This window comes from Desmodus rotundus, chromosome 1 (genome assembly GCF_022682495.2).
Source record: "Desmodus rotundus isolate HL8 chromosome 1, HLdesRot8A.1, whole genome shotgun sequence".
Taxonomy (NCBI): Eukaryota; Metazoa; Chordata; class Mammalia; order Chiroptera; family Phyllostomidae; genus Desmodus; species Desmodus rotundus.
This window is the reverse complement of record NC_071387.1, coordinates 206266242-206284733: the sequence shown is the minus strand read 5'-3', so window position 1 is coordinate 206284733 and position 18492 is coordinate 206266242.

Sequence of the window (18492 nt, the reverse complement as noted above, 5' to 3'; positions counted from 1 at the left end):
CTTGATTTTTTAAAATTCTTTTTCTGGCATTACTCCTTTTAAAGTTCATAGTCTGAAACTAGAGATGAGCTTTACTTCTTTGATAGTTCGATTATCCCAACAAAAGTAGATACTTAAAGTCAAGACTTAGCTACTATTAAAGAAATAAGTTTGGCAATAAAAGTAGATGACATCATTGCCAAAATTGAACAATTACCCAAGTTGTCTGAACATTGTTATTGGAGTAGCTAGTAAAATGCATTGTGACTATAAAGCTAAAAGTGTTCTTTCTCTCACATTTTGAAAAGAGACATATTTGGAGGAGGGAATTATAAATCTTTACATTAAGAAAAGAATAAAATAAAACAATTAAGATAAACTAATCAAGCTATGAAAGAATTAAGAGGAATCCATTAGCATATATATTTCAAGACACCTCACCCATCACAATGCTACCTGTCTGCTCTCCCAGCTCTGGAAGGGAAAACATTTATTTCCATCACTCAGATTCTATTTGAAGTCTTGCCTCTTAGAAGGATCAGAGTCAATGTTTCCCTGAGGGCCCCCCTGCCTGGGTTTGCTCACGCTCCTGCGAACTGCTGCTGTCACATGCACTCCCAAAGTCCACGTCCCTATTCTCAGTCCCTCCACCTCGAGTTGTAATATATATTCAATGATAATGCTTCATGGTCTAGAATTCAGGGATCATGAGCTCAAAAGCCCACAGAGACACAGAAGGTCTCTGTACCGCAGCCAGGTGAGGTAACACAAAGAAGCAGGACCTGGGGTGAACTCTAAAGCATTCAAATTCAAATTATTTTTTAAACAAACACTGAACCAACCCAGCAAGACAGGTTAAGAGGGTGGCTTCAGCGCAATGGCTGCCATGGCATAACATTCCGTCTAGATCCAGGGTTCTCAAGGCTGGCTGCACGTTAGGGTCGCTGCCTGAGGGGGAACAAAAGAGAACCAGCCACAGGTGCCCAGGCCCTTCCTCCAGAAATCTGGAGCAGTTGATCTGGGGTGGGGCCCAGAGCAGCGTTCCTTCAACAAGTTCCCTCGGTGACACTGATGTCTGCCGCAGTTGAGAACTTCTGGTCTAAGGAATAGATTTCAGATCCAATAAATTAATTTTATTGTATCACAGGAAGATTTATGTTTTTCTCCTCAGATGTTAACTCCTACAGGGACAGGCTGGTAATTTAAATACTGATCATAAAGCCCATTCACTGAGCTGCTTTTCAATGCCCCTGAGAGGTTTCCCTACGCCATCTTTGGTCACATTAACGTGTGAGACAGCTGGCGTTAGGGATGTAGACGGGCATCTCAGAACGTAACATCTGTAGCTTCGTGTGTTAGGAAAGGGTCAGCAGGGACACAGAACCAGCCTGATATATGTGTGTGTATGTGTGTGTATGCGTATCACATCCATCTTTCCTGTTGCTTTCCTGTTGAGTTAAACGCATGAGCAACCTTAAACAGAGCTGCACAGCACACAGTACAGGCTGCCAGAACGCCAACTCTTCCCTGGAAAGGCGAGCATTGTGGTGGTGATGACGTCATGGTGTTCTGCTGCCTAGTCAATAGGCACTTCAGAAAATACACGTCAAAGACCACTTGATTTTCCACCCTACGCCTGACGCATCCCAATCATCCCAATATCCACCCAGTTACAGTGCGAGAAATTCAGAGTCATGCTGGACTCTCCCTTGCCCTCAACCAGCACCATAGATCCTGTCGCGTCCGCCACTGAAATGTTCCTCGAAGCCACCCCCTTCTCTGCATCTCTGCCATCCCTGCCCAGGCCACCATCATTCCTTGCTTCATAACCTCCTGACTGGTCACCTCACTTGGTCTCAGATCATTTCACTGCTCTGCTTAAAACTCATTTTCTTCTCATTATTTTTAGAGTAAAACTCTACTAAAAAACCTTGGTATCCTCACCGAGACCTGTACGTGCTTACTGATCTGGCTCCAGGAACATCTGCAATCTCACACCAAGCGGCTCCCCTGTTTACACAGCAGGTTCCAACTACACCAGCTTTTTCCAGGTTCCTTGAGCGTCCCAGACTTTTTCCTGCCACAGTGTTTTTTGGCTTCCTGTTCCCTTTGTCTAGAATGCTCTTTCCATGCCTGACCCCTCCTCATTTCCACATTTCCTGATATTCTCTATTAAGTAGCTCTTTTTGTTTCTCTCATACTAATTTCAATATTTAGCATCTCTCTTATTATTTCCTTACTGAAAAATAAGCCCTAGGCAAAGGCAGAGATCCTCCGCACATTGACAGTGCCTAGCCCCATGCCATACATGAAACAGATGCTCAGTAAATATTTTTGAATATCTAAGTGTTGAATGAGTACTTCAAGTTCTGACACTTCACTACATCTGTGAACAATAGAATGATCCATACGCCTAGATTTTACTAAAAGCCTGATTCTATTGCAGAGGGTTGGACTACTTAACTAGAGTGCACTCAGTAAATGCTTTCAGTTATCATCAACATGGCTCTCATTCATCCGATGATTCAAACACTTGTTGAATGTCTGCTTTGTGCCTCACTATAGGATAGCATAATACAGTGCACACATGTCTCATCAATCTGTGACGCACCTCAGGTTACATTAACATTAGTAACTGAATATTTCTATTTCTAACTTCCCATCTGGTCATTCAAGAACTCAACTGCCTCGACCCTTCCCACCACTTCAGCAACAAGAAGGGTCTTCCATGAACTGCCACATCAGTTTGCATTGTAACTGCCCAAGGTAGTAGTCTTCTATCCAAGCTCTATCGTTACGATCACTGCAGGCCTGGTTAGCTCAGAAAACTAGCTTCAGATTACACATCCTTACCTTTTCATCGGCCACATTAATGCTCTCAACTTTAACAGTGCAGCGATATGCCAGTGGCCTTTGCAACATTCCATCCCACTTTATTAATTAGCTCAATTGAAAGAGAATAGGGTTCCCCTGCAGGATGGGATGGGAATCTAAACTCGTAACAGTAGACTCACAGCCATACCAAGTAGACTCAATACTGGCTAAGGCTCAAGACAACAGAAGTGCCTTTCTTGATCATAGAACAGTACTGGATGGGACCACAGGTTAGTGGGGCAGTTATCTCCCACATTGTCATTCATAGACTTAGCCTGATGAACGTTCTGCCATCTCCAGCATGTGGCTTCTACAGTTACCTGGGTGAGGTCTACTTTATAGGTAACAGGAAGGCAAGGAGCACGATGAGGGAGTTTTATGAACCAGGCCTGGAAGTAGCACTGTGACCTCATAGCAGAGTCTATGGTGTAGAACTCAGTCACGTGGGAATACCCAGTGACAAGGAAAGCTGGGAAATGTGACACCTACTCAAGAAGTCACTTTCCAGTAACAATTCATAAGCCTTTGAAGGATAATTGGCTGTGCCTGCCACAGCCCACAGTGCTTCGGAATATAGCGGACAGACCTTCTAGTCCACACAAGGAGCCCTACCCGTCTCCAGGATCCACATGGGCTTCTAGCATAGCCAGATTTGGACTGGTTTCCGGCCTGGATACCACACCACACCCAGACTTACAACTCTACTCTGATCTCTAGTTCTTGCTGCTGAATACAAAAATTCTGCAAGGGGTCAAGCTTCTCGTTCTACCTTGGCTTTTGGATTCTTCTACTAAAGCATAAGTTATATATCTATGTGTTTTTAACATTTTGGAAAAAGCACAGTTTTCCACCCCAAAGGAAACTCCTCAATCCTCTAAAAGATACATATCTGTAATCATGATGCTTAAAACTATCTTCCAGTCATACCTCATACCTTAACTCCAACACTTCTGGGATCTTTGTTAGGCATTTGAGACGAGCCTTCCCACCCTGCCATATTGGTTGAAATTTATGTGGGCACAGGAGCTAAAGAAAGAATTCTCAATGAGAGATAAAATTTGAGCAAACACTGGCAATACTTCACTCATCCATTCATGTACTCATTTATCCAATGTGTATAACTCTGAGGCTCAGAGAAAGAAACTTTCTGATTTATGAACCCAATATAGTATTAGTTTGAGTAGACTATAAACCACCTTATGGAAGGGGCCATAATATTCACATAATTGATTATAGAGCCTATGTCCCTAAAATTTGCAAGTATATCATAGAGTTCAAAATACTGGGAGGTTTTATACCCTGATTTCTTTGATGAAGATTTCTTAAAATCAAAAACAGAATGAAGATTGGAGCTAATGAGAATAGATTACCAGCATTTTCAAGGTGATTCTGGGAAACAAACAACTGAAACAAATGTATTTTAGAATTGTAAGCATGAGTCCACGTTTCATGGAACTCAGTCTTCACAACCCCAGTTGAGCAATGACATTTGGGAAAGCCTACGGAAGCAACTCCCCAGCTCCCTCTCTGAAGGAAGGCCTGGACAAGCCTAGCCTACCTTGCTGGCGTTTGAGGGGCACCTCACAAGGTCAGTGTGCCTCTTGCTTGCATCTGTGGTCCACAGCACCAGAGTTCAAAAACCACTCATGTTCAAAAAGATAGGCCAAGGGTCAATTTGCAGAAAGTGTCCAAATGTGCTGTCAATCCAAAGAAGTCTGAGAGTCAAAGCCAAGACAGCCAAAAATCCAAGCAATGCTACATCAAGAAACAACAGGTCAGGACTGGGAACCAGGAAGTAATGATCAGGATATACTACTGCCTTTGGCTACTCTTGTTCTAGGTGGGGTATAGGGTGAGATAAACCAGTAGCGTGTTTAAAAGACCTAGGACAGAGCAGACAGCAAGCACATTGGCTTTAAAAATTAGCTTAGATAGAAATTAAATACACCAGAGAAAATTTCTAGGAATATGAAGTAGGTAGTAACAAATGAAACTTGATTTGGAAAAAGCTGATAAATCTTGGCTCTTCTTTAACATATTTTTTAACGACTCAATTTTCAAATAGGATTTTAAGTTTTGACCACTAAAGTCATTGGTGCAGAGTAAGCAATTATGAATGGCAGATTTATATAAAATCTAAGAACTTTAACAGAACACTAAGACATTAATCTTTTGAAACAGTTTAGTTTGTTGTCACCTAGCAAAACAGAGGGTCTAAAGAATTCATTATGACAGTGTAAGAATTTAACAGCAGTATTTCTTAGTGTAACTTTCTTAGATTGCAGTTCCCTGAAACACACTCAGCAACAAGAATTCATCTGTAAGTGATTTATGAAGAAAATGCTCCTAGGAAAAGCCAGTAAGAGAGTGGGAGAAGCAGGGCAGGGGGAGCAAAGCCAACCAAGAAGGCAATATCAGCAACACCCCTGCTCTGGGAGAAGGTTGCAACTTGATTGCACCAGGGATCTCTGGGGTGGAGCATCGCTCCAGAGCAACACTGTCACCCTGAACAAACACCAGGCACTTGTAGCTCTTTTCGCACACAAGCGAACGTCATTCCTCTTTTGAGTAGTTATAGGTACAGGCTTTTGGAAGCAAAAATACAATAAACCTCAGGTCGATATTTCAAGTATACAGTTTCATAATACATCACCATTTGGTTGGTTGCCTTTTTGTTTTGTTGATGATTTCTTCTGCTGTACAGAAGTTTTTTAGTTTGATGTAGTCCCATTCATTTATTTTTGCTTTTATTTCCCTTGCCTTTGGGGTCAGTTCACAAAAGCCTTTTTGAGACCAAGATCCATAAGTTTAGTACCTACATTTTCTTCTATGTATTTTATTGTTTGGAGTCTTATATTTAAGTCTTTAATCCATTTTGAATTAATTTTTATGTATGATTTCAAATGGCAGTCTAGTTTCATTCTATTACATGTGGCTTTCCAATTTTCTCAACACCATTTATTGAAGAGGCTCTTCTTTCTCCCTTGTATGTTTTCACTTCTTTTTCAAAAATTAATTACCCATATATGTGTGGGCTTATTTCTTGACTTTCAGTTCTGTTCCATTGGCCTGTGTGTCTATTTTTCTGCCAATACCACACAGTTTTAAATATTGTAGCTTTGTAGTATAATTTGAAGTCAGAAAGTGTGATACTCCTGGCTTTTTCTTTTTTCTTAGTTTTGCTTTGTGTTTGTGGTTCCATACAAATTTGATGATTTTTGTTCTTTTTTAAAATGTCATTGGGTTTTTAATAGGGATTGCATTAAATCTGTATATTGCTTTAGGTAACATGGGCTTTTTTAAGTATGTTGATTTTTCTAATCCAAAAACTTTCTACTTCTTTGTGTCTATTTCAATTTCTTTCAACAATGTCACAGTTTTCAGCATATAAGTCCTTCACTTTCTTTGTTAAGTTTATTCCTATGTATTTTATCTTTTTGTTGAAATTGCAAATGGCATTTTCTTTATTTCTTTTTCTGATCTTTGATTGTTAGCATATAGAAATACAATGGATTTTTGTACACTGATTTTGTATCCTGAAACTTTACTGGGGTTTTGTTGCTGTCGTTGATGATTTTAATAGTCTTTTGATGGAGTCTTTAGGGTTTTCTATGTATAGAATCATGTCTCATCTTTGCTCCTCTATAAGTAATGTATTTCTTTCTCTTTGACGTCTTTCAATTTTTTTTTCTATCTTTGGTTTCTCTGAAGCTTGAGTATAACATGCCTAGGTATAGATTTTAGAGGTTTTCTCCTCCTTGGCATTCTTTGAGCTTCCTGAGTCTGTGGTTTGGTATTTGACCTTAACTGGAGTAAATTTTCAATCATTTATTACTTTAAGTATTGCTTTTGTTCCTTTCTTTTTCCCTTCCTGTGTTCCGATTATGCATATGTTATACATTGTATAGTTGTCCCACAGTGCTTGAATATTTTGTTCTATTTTTGCACTTTTTTTCTCTCTGCTTAATAGTTTTGGAAGTTTCCATCATCACATCCACAGTCTCTGCGAGTCTTTCCTCAGCACGTCAAATCTACTAATAAACCCATCAAAGGCATTCTTCATTTTTGTCAAGAGTATTTTTGTCCTCTAACATTTATTTTTTCTTTCTTTGAATTTCCATCTCTCTGCTTACATACCCATCTGTTCTTGCATATTGTCTACTTTTTTCATAAAATATTGTAGCAGTCTGTTCAGCTCTTAACTTGTTAGGATGGCACAGTGATTTCTAAACTGTCTACATATTAGACAAAAAACCCTCAATCTCAATAAAGTTTTTTTAAATTTAATCTGGATACCCAGTTATTGCAACAGGACTTATTGAAAAGATATTCCTTTCCCACTGGATTGCTTAGGTAACTTTGTTTGAAAACCAAATCACCCTGTAAGTGTAGATCTATTTCTTAGGTTTCTCATCTGTTCCAGGGTCCAGTTTTTGGTGTTGCAGGCTGTGATTATGCAGAACGACCACGTCTTTCAATCCTCCCATTTTGTTCTTCTTGAAGAGTGTTTTAAATATTTTAGGGTTTGGAATTGCTATATACGTTTTTAATCATTTGTTGATTTTTTCAAATAAGTCTGCTGAGTTTACAATGGGGTTGAATTTGGGGAGAATTAACATGTTAAGAATACTGAATCTTCCAATTTTGAAACCATGTACCTTTCCATTTGCATAGCTCTTCTTTTTTTTTTTTTCAAGAATGTTTTGTTTTTTTCAGTGCAGAGATCTCATACATCTCCTTTTAATTTACCCTTAGGTTCTATATGTATTGTGACATGCTTGCAAGTGGAATTCTTTATACTTTATTTTCCAGGTGTTAACTGCTAACATATAAAAGTATAATAGATTTTTCATGTTACTCTAATACTCTGCAACATTGTCAAATTTAGTTACTCTTTCTAGTATTTTGGGTAGATTCCTTAGGATTTTCTTTATAAACAATCATATCATCTGTGAATTTAAAATAATTTTATTTTTTCCTTTCTGGTCTTTATATAAAATTTTTATTTCTTGTCTTATTCTGATGACTAGAACCTCCAACCAATGTTGAATAGAAGTAATGACTATTTGTATTTTTGACTTGTATCCATTATATGGGGAAATATCTGACATTTTACCAATGTGTATGATATAAGCTATAGATTTTTACATATGTCTTCTATAAGATTAAGGAAATCCCTTCTTATTTCTAGTTAGCTAAGAATTTTATTACAAATAGATGTGGAATTTTATCCAATGCTTTCTCTGCATTTATTGAAAATATCATATTATTTTTATTATTTATTACATTAACATAGTGACTTAGATATATTTTAAATGTTAAAACAAATGAGCATTCTTAAGAAAAATCTGCTTAGTCAAGATTTAATGTTTTTATGCTCTTATTTTGTTGTGCTAATATTTGTTAGTTATTTTATATTTAAATACACAAGGGATAAGGTTTTATGGTGGTTGTTGTTTGCGATGCCTCACTCAGACTTTCTATTAGTCTCATAACATAATTTATGAGCAATTTGTCCTCTTTTTCATAAAAAGTATAGTGTAACATTGGGGTTATTTCTTCATTAATTTTTCTTAGAATTCGTCAGTGAAGAATTCTACATCTGTGCCTGTAGTTTACTTTGTGGTAAAATTTGCTATAAAAATTCAATTTACTTAAGAGATATAGGGCTTAAGTCCCTATGAGTTTGTAAGTCACTGAGCTTTTGTGAATCTATTAATTTGTGTCTTTCATAACTTTGGTCACTTATTCTTATTCTTCCCCTCCTCTTACTTCTTCTTGCCATATATTCTTCTTTCTCTCCTTTGGGAAATCAATTATACATATGCTAGAACATACTATATTATGCTGTAAGTCCCAGCATTTCTTTTTATGTTTTCAAACTCTTTTCCTCTTTATTTTTCAGGTAATTGCAATGAACTAGTTCAGTTTCCCTGACTATTTGGCTTAAAATCTTCATTCTATTATTGATATTTTTATTGAGGTTGTTGTATTTTTCATATCCAGATTTTTTTGAATGTTTATCTCTATTTTGATTTCCTACCTTTGTAGTCATTGTGAGCATATTTTTCTATATATTAATTTACTTCATAGAGTACAATTCCTTAAAGTCCTTCTATGCTAATTTTAACATCCAGGTCACTTTGGTAATGGTATCTGTGGACTGTTCTTTCTCTTGAGAAAGGGTCATGTTTTCCTGGTTCTTCACATGTTGAGTGAATCTGGGTTATCTAGTGGATATTAGGAGTGATAGGCTGTGGATTCTGTTATATTGCTTTGACTTTCATTTGACTGGATTCAATGTACAAATTTTTCAATAGCTCAAGTCTCAGCTGTTATTTTATCCTTAGTTAGAGTCTGTTCACACATATGTGTTTCAGATAATTATGTAGAGCTTACCCGGTGGATTTGGGTCTCGCATTCTCTGGCTCTTCGCTTTGCAGAATTGCTCCTCCTTTTCCAATGGTCAAAGTCGTGACTCTGTATTTTGGTGTCAGACCAGAATGCCTATGATTTTTTGTCAGTGTTGTAATCATCCCACCTGGCTGATCACTGCAGTTTGCTCCTCACTTTGTAAGCGCAAACTCCGCCACAGTTCCAGTGACCACATCCACGCATGACAATGGCTATCCTACGCAGAGAGGTATCTACCTGGCCAGGAGGGTGGGTTGGCCAAATGCATTAGAGACTACATCACAAAGAGAAAGGCTGGTATTGTTCCTCAACAGGCAGCCAGTAGTGTCTGCCACATAAACCTCTGCACTGCAAAATACCAGGAGACACATTTCACATGGACTAACAGCAGCGACGGGCCCCAGAATACTGCAATGTGGTGATGGTAAAATTAGGAACTAGATAACTTTACAAAAGCAGGATTGGGAAACTTATCAAGTGAAATCACTTTCATTTCCATCTAACTGCAGAACCACTGAAATGGGAGTGAGATTAGTGTTGGTTAAGAATTCCAGGTATGGAAACCCTAAGCACGGGATAAAGAAGGAAGAAGAGCATTCTAGAGGATGGAGAGTGCTATATTTCCATACTGAGAACACAGACAGGTAAAAGGAAAGCACTAGACTAAGCTTTTCTAAAATGTCCATAGTAAGTTTCCCATTTAAAAAAAGCAAAGAGGGCGTATTAAAAATGAGAAACACCAGGTGACAATAAAAGCAACCTTGTCTGTTTAAAGAAGTGTTCTTAGCAGAGGGCAGGGATAAAGCCCAGTCAGTTCCAAGGTGAAACTGATATTTAAAATCAAGTCATTTTTCCATATAGAAGAAGAGAAAGCCAAGGGTTATTTCCTTGGGATAAATTCCTGGAAATTACCTGGTGAAAGATTATATCATTTCCTGCTTACTCATGCAGTTTTTGGTATTTCCTTGTCAATTAATTTCTATTGGCTAAGAATGACCAACCACCCATTGTCCACTGCGACTGCCAACTCTCAATATTACAAATATAAATAATCATGCAGAGTGGTCTCCATCCATCAGGAGTATCTCCCGACTTCTTATCCTCAATCGAGTACCATGTACTTGACTTCCAACCCCTTCCCATCCTAAAGTACCCAGATTTATGGCAAAGTTTCTGTATAAATTTGCATAAGATTGTTAAAAAAAACTATTTTTTCAGAGTTTCCTTTAGTTACATCTGCATTTACTTACTATATTTCTCACTCTATTACTTAGTACTTTTCTAAACAACAACAATTTTATACTCTGTTTGCTGGGAAAGATTTGTATAGTGGAAAAAAAAAAACTTGGGAAGTTGGGCACACAGCTCTACAGGCTCTGTAACTAAGGGCCCAGATAACCCCAAGCAAGTGATGTTTCCCTGTATGGACCATCATTGTCTCAACTGCAACTGAAAGGGGAAAAATGAGAACAGAATTCGGCATTAGATGGGCCATGTTCCATCATTCCATGATTCCAGAATTATTCCACAAAAAATTCAAGCGATAAGACCAGGCTGTCGGTGTTAAATGTCATCGGTTCCTACTACTGCCATGGTGGTAAAACACGTCTTTCATTACTTTGGGTCTCATAGATTAGGGAATTTTAGAGCCAAAAGGTATCTATCCCTTTTCCTTTACATTCACCTTAGGCCACATGATCATCTGTGTCAGGAGCAGAAAAGAACTTAAGATTTCCTAACTTCCAGTTTTGGTGCTCTTCCCTCTTTTCCTGTTCACCTGAAAATGGAACAATTACAAAGTGTATCAGCCCCACAAATGTTTGAATTAGTCTCCCCGCACCTCTTGAGCACGGTGGATGACACTGCTGGCAGGAGAATTAACACACAGGCCATCAGCACCTGTCACTCATTCTGCATCTCCCTGGCATCCTGGACAGACTTGGGATTCGGCAGCAGCATGTACGTCTCAACAGGGAGGGCTGAGAAATTGTGTTTCCTATAAGAAACAGTCCCAGGAAATACACTTCTGCCAGAAAATTAACCCAACATAATATTCAGCAGCACACAGCACACGCAATGTCTGCTGAGGCAGACTGGTTTGAGTCTCAAAACATGGCTCAATTTAAAACAAATCACCTTCACATTCTATAAATGTTAGAACTGTTTTAAGTGAAAAAATCATTAAAAATTTCCTGTTTACAGGTTCTCTCTGTTCTTAAACAAACGCATGTTTTTTACCAACTGTAATAAGATGCATACAATAGTGCTGAAAATAAAATAGTACAAGGCAATTAAGTAATGATTGATGGAACTGGTCTTAAAGATGTCACTCATGGAAAATGTGCTCACAGGGGCCACAGTTCTCTCCGTCATGCTCTGACCCAAGTGTTCAGCCTCTTCCTCAGGAAGCTCACTCTCGGAATGGAGGACAGGCCTCGCCCTCTTCTCCCTACCAAAGAGCAGAGTGTGTCCGCTCCAGGCCCTTAGACTCACAGCTGCTGTGATGAGGGCGGGGACCAGATCAGCACCCCTCTGCTTGCACGCCAGCAGAGCATCACTGGGCCCTCACGGTGGGAGGGCCTGCGTGACAGAATATCTCACCTTCCCCTCATCCCCTCTCAACTATCATTTACTTCTAGCTTCTACCCTTTCCTCATGGGAGCTGGGAGACACAGAGCTTTCTCTTCCCGCTCCACCAACATCAAGTCTGCCACAAACTTCCCATTTTCCCTAGCAGTCACTCAGGGTAGTGGCCTTGGGAAATTCACTTGGTAATAAAGACAATTCAAACAGGAAAACAAGGATTCCCTCCAAATGACAGAAGCAAATATTTTTAAGACCAAAAAAAAATGGTGTAAATGAAACTGGCTCCCAAAACTTTATACAGATATTAATTTCTTCCCTAAAACATTCATCTGCTGTCGTGTGGATAAATCCTTGTATATTTGCAGTAGGACTAAAAGGGTCATGTTTATCAATAAAACATTCCTAAGTACCAAAACTAATTAGACTTTATATTGCTAAATCTGGAAGTTGCTTTTTTTAAAAAAAGAAAAAAAATCTGAGGTTTCTAGCTTTACCAAATATGTGGCTTTCTCGCTGTCTGTATTTCATTTCCCTTGCTTATTTACCAAAAGATAAACTAGTAACTAGTCACTTTTTCCCCCTGGCCTTGCTAGTATAAATTTTTTTAAACCTCAGGACAATTTTATTTTGGACTTTGATAATGGAAGATTCTGTCCTTAGGTTTACTGAGTTGGTTTTAATTTAAATTTTCACTTAATTTAAAAATGCGTTAACAAAATTTCAACTGACAAACTCAAAATGCAAAAGCAGAGTTGAAGATGCTGACAGTTTGCTACCTAAATTCTGACTCTTCAGCCTTGAGCAAATGGGGGATTTTTTTTCCTTACGGTCCTCTTTGTTCTACTTTTAAGTGATTTGGCATCAGGCCTCAGGTCTTAGGTGGGCAGACTGGGATCTGGTGTAAAGCATCCTCACCCCAGGACACTGGGGAGGCTCACTGGGCATGTCCTCCAGTAGCTTGGAAAGTTTTGTCTGCACAAATTATGTAGCACCTATGTGAAGCCATCGGCCTTGGTTTGTAAGGAAAATAACCAAATTATTTTTCATCCTGGCACAAAAGTAGCTCAGGACTCAGGTCTCCGTCCCAAGGGAAAGAAGGAAAAGGGAAACCTGACACAGAGCACAGCCCCAAGTTAGAAAAAAAGGCTCTCTTTCCTGGGACTGTTGCAGGCTCCAATTAGAGCAGAAGAGGCAGGCTCACAGAGCAAGTGTCCGCATTTAGGAGAGGAATAAAGAAACAGAGGACATGTTTTTTCAGAGTGTACATTCAGAACTCAAAACTTCCTGGAAGAAATAATAAAATCAGGCACCTGGAAGAGAAAAATACAAAACCGCATCAATGAAATGTACCACTGTCCTGATCCCTTAGGTCCTTTCAATGCAGATGCCCCCAAACTTTGCCCCCTGGCATTTCTGAAGTTCAAAGTGCTCGGTTTGGGGATTTGATGCTTTTCTCTCTGCATGATGGTGTTCAAAGACGAGCACAGGTTCTGGCTCTGCCGTTTGGTCAGGTGACTGCACCTTCGTGGACTTCACTGTATACACGTAAAGACAATAGTCCTTCTCCACCTTTGTGTCAATGACAAAGAACTCAAGGTCTGTTCTTGTAACACTTAAACTTCCTTGACAGACCTAATATTCATAGTTGCTTTCCTATGACAGTGAGCTACCTTTCCTGTTCTGCTAAGTAATTCTTTTACTACAGGTATTTCTGGACCTGGAAGTTGATCTCGAAGAGACAGAATCCAGCACTAATCATATAAATAAAATTAACCTGTTACAAGTCAGTATTGAACTAGTACAGAATCTGTTGATGTCTTTGGAGGAAGGTGGTCAAAAGGTACCGACTCCCAGTTCTGAGAAAAAGAAAAACTAGGTTTGTAATGTCTAACATGACGACTACAGTTAACACATTAACACTGCTGTGTGATATATAGAAACTTTGTTAAGTGACTAGTAGATTCTAAGAATTCTCATCACAAGAAGAAATATTTTTAAAATTGTATTTTCATTGTATCTGTATGAGATGGTGGATGCTAACCCTATCGTGTTAACCATTTTGCAACACATGTAAATCAAACTATAGCGCTGTAGGTCTTGAACTTACACAGTGATGAACATCAATTATTTCTCAATAAAAGTGGAAAAAATAATGAAAATGGGTCAATTCAGCTGCTGGCCTTCTTACTAATACATTCTTAAAGTGGAAAAATATTTTTTAATCAATTGCAAATGATTTGACAGGCTTTACTTCTCAATCAATGAAAGCAAGACTAGATGCCTAAAAAGAGGTTCTTAAAGGTGTGCGTGTGTGCAAATGTGGATGTGCGCATGTGTAATAATAGGAATGAGAGGAGAGCAAGGTGATTTCCCATAACTGAGTTTCAAATTATAGAAAATATGAGATTAAAATATTTCTCATATATTTCCCTATTTTCAACCTCAACAAATAGAAATAAAACAGTAAAATTGAAATAAGGTAAATAAATGAATTCAGAAAATATTGCTATCTTGTGCTATAAAGTAAAAAGAATATACCCTAATCAGCCCACAAATTAAATGACTTTGGTTAAAGGAAAAATATTTCTTTCTTACAAGTTAGTCAATGAAATATTTCTAAGTCCTTTCCTCCTCTGCCAATAGAATTTCATTATAACAAACCCAAATACCCAGACCTCCACTGATAACTGAAATAGGAAATACGAAAGCCAGAATGGTTTAGACAAGAAGGAGCCAGTATTGATTCTTGAGCAGAAATTAACTATCAAACGATGTTATGTCTGAACCATTATCCTGAGAGCAGTCTCCTTACCCCTTAGCTAGGACTCAAGCGATTGATGAGATGCTCTCCTAATTCGGGGAGCCCCGCATGTTCTCAGCCACGAGGACCCACTCTTCAAAAGGCACACTCTGAGAATTTTTCAAACAACATGCTAAAGGCCTTGGAGATTCTGAAATGTTCCTTCTCTCCCTCCCTGTCTCACCGCCTCAGCAGGGGTCACTGTTATTTGTACAAGTGTATTAGCTCCTTTAGGTAAGTGAAGGCTGAAATTCCTGTGATTTTCTGGTGGAATGCACACAGTGTACTTCATCTCTACCAGCTCTGTCATCCTGGGCAGCTTGCTTTACCTTCCTAGGCCTTTCAAAAATCCCTTCTTCTTTTTCAAATGTATTCCTTTAAATTTCTGTCTGTAAAGTAAGGGCAGCAGGACTAAGGAAGTTAAATTCTAGTTGAAAATATTATCACTGTTTAGGTGACCAGTTGAAATGATGAAAGAGCTCCATGGATTATAAGCTAGATTGATTTCTATAGGTCATTTGTCTATAAAATGTGTGGAATTGTCCAGTCATCAACCCACAAACTTATCTGCAAATGTATTTCCTCTTAGCAGATTGGGCACTATACCTATGCTTGTATGCCGAGCTGTACAATTCAAGGCTGCCTTCATCTCCAATTTTAAAGAATTATCTTTAGATAAAAACAAAGTGGACTATTAAATAATATTATTAATTTCTTTTCTCCAGTTAATTCTAAACTATAAACAAAGGTTAATGTAACAAATTTACTCACAAAAAATTAATGAGTTTTAAGATTAGTAAAAAATTATATTAAGAAACCTTAAAAATTTCCATTGGAAACTGGAAAAGGGAATGAAAATTTTATTATAGAGCTTTTACTACAGCTTTCCACAAATGTATGTCAGTTATGAACATAATTTTGACTTTATTAAATTCTTTCACAAAAGTTATTTATGTAAAAGTATTTTATTGACTATTTAGCAGTCAAAATGTCTTACTCTTTGATTTTAGATCTCAAAATCATTCACTAACTCAAAAAATAATCAATAATCAATTCACAGCTCAATGCTAGATTATGTTTTTTGAGGACAAGTGCTGTGTGTCATTTATTATCTTTTATACACTCCAAGAACATAGCATGTCGAGCATGCACTCAATGCCACGCATGCACTTTGCATGCAATCACGCTGCCTGTTAGCTTGCAGACACATACACCCATACTACTCTGCACTGGTTACTTACTGCAGATATGTGCAGTTGTCGTCGTTGGTGCCCTAAGACACAGAATTTACCTAATGGATTTAGGGGAAGAGACTCAAGCAGAGTTGCCTATTACAGAGGTGCTGGCAGGTGAAAGGAAGGAGCAAAGGAGGGATGATGTCAGCTGATCAGCAACAAAGAGGAAGTTGTCCCTTCTTGAGCTTCAGAGGCAAGGAGAAGAGATATTTTTGCAGGGACTGCGGTGGGAAGTGTTGATGGGGGAGAGACAGCCACTGGCAGAAAAGTGGCACTAAAACAAAGAGGAGGAGGCAAGGAAGAAATACCCAGAGTTCCTTCTCCTCCTGTGCTCTAATCTTCTGAAGCTCCCATTCTCCCACTGACAAAACCAGCTGCATGTCAGCTGTCCAGAAGACTCTGGGGATGCAGCAATGTCAGCACAGAGCTGGGCAGGGAAGGGCAGAAAAGGGATCTGGGGACCGAGCCAAGAAAAACCAGCACCGCAAATACTGCATTCTCCCGACACAATCCTATTTCAGTTAACAGTACTTCATAGTTAATACATCTTCTTCATCAAAGGCTGTGTAACAGAGGCACAATTTGTCAAAGAGGGAGAAGGGGTATCAGGACAAATTATATTTGATTATACGTCTATTTTAATAGGAGACATGGAGGACAGCAGATGGCCTGGGGAACTCATTGGGGAGTGATTAAAATAGTATGCTAGAAAGCATAAAACATGCATCCAGGAGTCTGAGAGCAGAAAGAATGAAGAGAAAGTTAGATTGAGTTGGCAGAAAGGATGCAGCCCACATCCCAGGCTGCAGCAGAAACAGTGAGGGATAGTGTCAGGGATACAAAGCAGGACAAGATCGAGTCTCAATCCTTCATGACTCCAGAAAACAGAAGCCACGGTTTCCTTCGGCTCTTTGGGTACAGACTAGGAGAACCAGAAAGAAATTTCAGGGGCTCTTCTTTCTCCTCCCAATCCTCCCCATCTGCTTTCTGAGGCCTAAGATAACCCTATTTTATTCACTGATTCATGTTCTTTACAAGGTAAGTTGCTCTGTTGTTTTTATCGGTGAAACTGTGCCTCGTGCATAATGCCTACCTGGCACGTGACAGGCATCAATCAACATTAATGGAATAAAGATCCATTAAACAAATGAAGAAATGAACACACTATCAATGCCTGTGGCAACTTAAAAGAAAACATTATGACCTGCCAATTAAATAAAAAAACATGGCTATTGTAACTGATACCAGGCCGATTACAATTTTGATGTAGGACGCAGGACTAAGAAACCGAGGGCGTGAAGAGAAAGGAGGCGTAGCTCTGCAGAGGGACAGCTGAGAACACGGAAAACAAACAGAGCTCTTCAGAAACTTCACGCTTTGTCAGAGGAAGGTTCTGTTTACCGTCACTGGGGAGGAGACAAACAGCAGCTTGGTGCAAACATGTTTGTGTTTGGTGCCAAGATGCAGAGTTCAGTTCCAGGAAATTTCGGTGATTTATTGCATGATTTAAACATTCTTATAAAGAATTATTTTTCCATCAAACGATCTTTTTCACCTCATGACCATTTTTTTCCTTCTCAATAATAGATCATTAAGTGTGTTACAAAGGTAGGGAATAGAAAACTTACCTTATTTGAAAATGTAATATATATATATATATATATTTAAACCCATACCTATGCTTTGAAATATCCTGCTACTTTATGATTAGAATACAGAAAGCAGAATCAAATTAGAAATTTACTTTTCTAAAAGATGCTATAAATTTTCTAGAGAAGAACTTATAAATCCAGATTATATAGAAAAAAATCTTTGAATATTCTGAAAATATGTGCTATGCATTGCTTTCTAGTTGCTTCCATTTCACAAGCTTTGATAAAATAGCCCCCTTTGCCAAATACGTATCACTATTTATTTGTCTTATCAACTGGTACTTAATTATTCAATACTAAATTATTTTATTACTTTTCTCTGGCTAATCTTTTGCAGGAAAGATATACTGTTCTTCCATAAGAAAAGCCTTCTAACATTTTTATCACTTCTACCCTGGCATCTAAGATATGTTAGAATGATGAGTGGTCAGTGATAGGAGAAAGGGAGCAGAGAGAAAAAGAAAAAAAATAGAACAGTGCTTAAAAAGAAATTAGAACAACAGCCTAGAGCCTGGCACCTGCAGTCTAAACTCTGTTCTACCACTGATTGACCTGTGTACCTGTTCATTCATTTTTAAAATGAATGAGGTGAATTCAATTCTTGCTAAGATTACCACTGGCTTTGAAGTATTGCAGTATTTACTCTCTGTGAGCTAAGACCTCTTTTCCTTTCACTAGATATCCCTAGTTTAAAAAAATATATAAGGTATCACTATTTTATTTGCCCCCAATGTCACTGACTCTAAGCATCATCTGTAGCTACATCCTGTGAAGACTGCGAGCCCCAGCAAGGCCTTCAAACCGGCACCTTCCCCATCCAAAGAGATCCTGGGCTTCATGCTCCTACCAACGGACCCATGGGGGCTGCACCACGGGTTTTGCAAGTGAGGCCTGAACATGCCCACTTTGTAGAAGAGCTTGGCTGGCTTTTGGCCTTACTTCGTTACTATTT